Raw genomic sequence first — 5,000 nt, 5'->3', positions numbered from 1 at the left:
TTAAAGACCATCTCATTAATCTTTGGTTATGATTTTTCATCTTCTGAAGGAACCGAAGCGGGTTGTGATCCGTATATATTTCAAGAGGATACCTTTGATCTTGAATATAACAGGCAAACTTTTGCAGGGCAAGCATCAATGCGAGACATTCCTTTTCTATCACACTATATGATTTCTGATGTTTTTTCAACTTAGCTGAATAGTAGCACACAGGATGGAGGGTATCAAAGTTGACATCACGTTGCATAAGGACTGCACCCACTCCTTGATCGCTGGCATCTATGTAGAGCAGGAAAGGTTTATCCATACTAGGTGTACAGAGAACTGGGTTACTGGAGAGAAATGCCTTTAGCTGATGGAAGGCTTTCTCACACTCATCTGTCCACTTGAACAGTACGTTTGAGCTAGTGAGGGTCGTAAGTGGGGCAGCTACTGCAGAGAAGTTAGGGCAGAAACAGCGATAAAAGCCACACATACCCAGGAAGCGCTGTATTTCCCTTCTAGTCGTTGGATGAGGGAAATTGAGAATGGCTTCTATATTCGCTTCCTTAGGCCGAGTTTGACCTTGACCCACCACATGTCCGAGGTAAGTCACCGTACTCTGGCCGAAGGAAGATTTGAGCAAGTTTATGGTGAGACCACTTTCATCCAGGCGTTGCAGTAGATTTGATAGACGTTGCAGGTGATTGTTCCAAGTTTCTGAAATTATCAAAATATCGTCTAAGTACACATAAGTCCCTTCTAAATCCCTAGTAATGAAGTTCATAAGCCTTTGAAATGTTGCTGGGGCAGAATTAAGACCAAAAGGCATACAGGTATATTGAAATAGACCATCAGGGGTTATAAAAGCTGATATTTCCTTAGAGTTTTCAGTGAGGGGAATTTGATAGTAACCTTTTTGTAAATCTATTTTAGATACAAACTTAGCTTGGCCAACAGAATCTATTATAGTATCAATTAGAGGCAATGGGTAAGAGTCAGGGATAGTTAAATCATTAAGTTTCCTGTAGTCTGTGCAAAGTCTGAAATGTCCTCCAGGTTTTGGGGCGAGTAGACAAGGCGAAGCCCATGGACTACAGCTGTGTTCTGCTAGGCCATGTTCGAGCAGAAAGTTTACTTCATCTCGCATGACTTTCCTCCTTTCTGGACTCAGACGATACGGTGGCTGTTTGACAGGGAGAGAACCAAATTTTAGACGGATGTTATGTTCTATCAAATTACATTTCCCTACGGCATCATTCAACACATTAGGAAATTGTTTGAATAGGTTGGCCAAGTCCCTAAGCTGAGACTCTGATAAATGTGTTAGAGGCCCTTCCAGGTCTTCTATAATATTACTGTTGGTCGTAATAGGGTTCGGTATATATTCATCCGACGCTTCAATTGGTTTGTCAGAATTTGTTATACATAGATTAATTTTTGAACCAGCCTCATCCGATGTTCTCTTTAAGTATTCTTTTAATAAATTTATGTGATATTTCTGGGTCTTTTTCCTTTTATCTGGAGTAGAGATTAAATAGTTATTTGACTTTAAATTATCAATTACGGTATAAGGACCTTGATATTTAGGTGAAAAAGGAGATCCTGGTATAGGCATTAAAACTAACACCTCATCTCCAGGCTGAAACTGTCTGACTTTAGCGGATTTATCAAAGTGGGCTTTCATAGATGCTTGACTCTCCTTTAAGTATTCTTTAGCTAATTTTCTTACTTTAGATAACCTCTCTTTCAAGTTGTTCATATATGTCTGCACATTAACCTTTGAGGATTCTGAATCAAAGTCACTGGCTAGCAAATGATCTTTTACAATTTTTAAGGGACCCCTGATCTCTCTACCAAACAGCAACTCAAAAGGAGAAAATCCCAAAGAGTCTTGCTTACATTCTCTAATTGCAAATAATAAAAAGTCAAGACCTTCATCCCAATCGTTTGAACTTTCTAAATAGTAACGTTTCAGCATGGATTTAAGGGTTTGGTGGAATCTCTCTAAAGCTCCTTGAGACTCAGGGTGGTATACAGAAGAGTTTACAGTAAGCACACTTAATTCTTTTAGTACCTCTCTAAAAAGATCCGAAGTGAAATTAGTTCCTTGGTCAGATTGCAAAACCTTGGGAATACCAAAATTTGAGAAGGTGTGTATCAAGTTAGTAGCTATATTCTTAGCAGAAATGTTCTTGAGAGGTATAGCTATAGGAAATCTGGTTGATGTACACATGATAGTAAGGATGTATTTATTCCCTTTGCGAGTGGAAGGAAGTGGACCAACACAATCTATTAGTATTTTCTCAAAGGGTTCCTCTAATACAGGGATAGGAATGAGCGGAGCAGGAGGAATAGATTGATTGGGTTTACCTATAACTTGGCAAATGGGACAAGATTTTATATATTCTGTAACACTTTTCTTCATACCTGGCCAAAAGTAATGTATTTGGAGCTTTTGATAAGTTTTCTTTATACCTAAATGTCCATTGAGACCATCATGAGCCAAAGAAACAATTTCACTTCTCAAAGAGGATGGAATTACTATCTGAAATTCATCGGCCCAATCTTGTTCTTGAGCTAAGTGGCTAGGTCTAAATAATCTCATGAGAATGCCTTCATGAAGGTAAAACCCTGGCTTTTCTTTAACTTCTGTAATGTGGGAAGCTACCTCTGACCAACATTGGGTCAAAGTAGGGTCAGACTTCTGAGCTGCAATTAAGGAATCTTTTGACATCTTTATTTCTTTAATGTTAGGTAAAGGCACAGATTTAATTCTAGTCTGACGAGACTTTGACCTAGTGGTTACACAAACAGGGAAAAGATCAGGCTGAGAGGATTCAATATTTAGAGTAGGGTTATTTTCCAAAGGATGATCTACTACAACTGGACATGGAACAGTAAGTTTCCCAGCAATATCATTTCCTAGTAAAAAGTTAATTCCAGGGACCGGTAATTTTTGTGTTATTCCTACTTTTATTTTTCCGGATACAAGTGGAGACTTTAGATACAATTCCGTGAGGGGAATGGTGGAAATTGAAGAGAGATCACAAATTACTACCTTTTCATTTAGATAGAATTTCTCTAAGTTAGGGATTACTGTATCAAGCATTATACTTTGAGCAGAACCGGTGTCTCTTAGAATGTTGACAGGATACTCTACATTATTTAGAGTTACTGTGCCTGTCATTTTGAAATCTTCAAAAACATCTATGCAAGGAGGGTGAGCAGCTACGTTAGATGTGGGCTTATTAAATGGGAGCCGAGATTTTACTGAAGTTTTGGAAGCTTTATTAGGGTCATAATATTTAGAGTGTTTACAGTGGGGACTCCAGCATTCAGTAATGTGATGACCAGATTTCTTACAAAAACTGCATATTATTTTAGTTTGATATTTATCACTACTACTATTCCCATCCTGAGTCTCTGAAACTACAGATGAGGCAGGTTTTACAGGAACTGTCCTTTTATCAGACTTAGGATTACCTTTGTGTACCAAGGAATATACATCAGCACAATTTGCTGCCTCTTTCAATTGGGTTTCACCTCTATCTTCTAGGTGAAGCTTAACATTCAGAGGGATTTTCCTTTTAAACTCTTCATAAACTAATAAGTTAACTAACTGATCGAAAGTGGTAACATTACTCGAGAACAGCCATTTATGAAAATACCGTAACTTCTCTGTAGCAAATTCAACATAAGTCTGAGATGGAGTTTTAATTAAATTACGGAAATTTTGTCTATAGCCCTCAGGTGTAATAGTGTAAGCATTTAGGATAGAAGTCTTAACAAAATCATAGTCTTGGCAGTCTTCTAATGATAAAGTAGAATATACGATCGAGGCTTTACCTTTAAAGTTTGTGCTAACTAGCCATGTCCAAGAGGTTCTGGGCCATTCTAATTGAATTGCTGTCTTCTCAAAATTCCTAAAATAACTTTCAGGGTCATCTTCATTAAATTGAGGAACTAGCTGTGCTTGTTGGGCAATGTTAAACTTCTTATTAGGAGTACCTTGGGTAATTGAACGGTCATAAGTCTGAGCCTCTAGTTCTGCTAACTTAACTTCTCTTTCTATTTCTAGCTTTCTTGCTTCGAATTGTATTTGTGCTAACTTCAACTCTCTCTCTATCTGTAATTTCTGTATTTCTACATCCGCAATACTCTTTTGCACGGAAGGTGCATCAGTCCCTAGTGACAATTTCTGATCATGAATTTTATCAATAAATTCTTCGGTACTAGATAATGAGAGTCTATCATGCTCCTGGTCTTTATCATCTAACAATGTCACAGATTCTGGCAAAATTAATCCCTGTTCTACCAAACCATCTATAGCTGTAGTCATAAGGTCTCGCAAGGTCATGGAAGATGTGAACGAAATCTTAAAGTACATAAGAATAAACTTCCATTCATCTTTACTTAAAGTGAATTTACTCAAGTATGTAAAATCTGGCTTAGAGCAAAAGGCATGGACATCAAATTCACTCATTGTAACAGCAAGAAAAATTCCTCTGAAGGATTGAGTGGTGGTTACAGGTTAAATATACAATACACAAATTGAATACAAAAGGTATTAAGTACATGTGAAGCTGTATTATCACTATGTTCAGTGATGAGGTAATATTCAGTGATGATTCAATATAAGATTCAGGCAAGATTCATTTCAAGATTCAGGCTGGCTTGTTGCCTTAAGTGCAAGATACGAACATTAACTACCACAAGTTGATAGCAAGTTGTAAAGATTCTTGGAACACTTGACAGTTTAAGTTCTAGATAAGATTCTAATGTCTAAATAAGTCAAATCTATTAAGGATTCTCGGTTTAAAGAGTCTAGTCAATGTGACTTCAGTGGAAATAAAAGGTCATCCGAGTTCTGTATTATGTGTCACAAGACAAAGTGTTGATGACCTAAGAAAGATTAAGGATCGGCATAAGATTACAAAGTACTAACACTTCTGTATAACAGCACAAACGACTAATTTAGTTTCACAAAAAGGCAAGGCAAATTGATATACCTATATAAG

Source organism: Palaemon carinicauda, chromosome 20 (assembly GCF_036898095.1).
Source record: "Palaemon carinicauda isolate YSFRI2023 chromosome 20, ASM3689809v2, whole genome shotgun sequence".
NCBI classification, from domain to species: Eukaryota; Metazoa; Arthropoda; class Malacostraca; order Decapoda; family Palaemonidae; genus Palaemon; species Palaemon carinicauda.
This window is presented reverse-complemented; position numbering follows the sequence as displayed.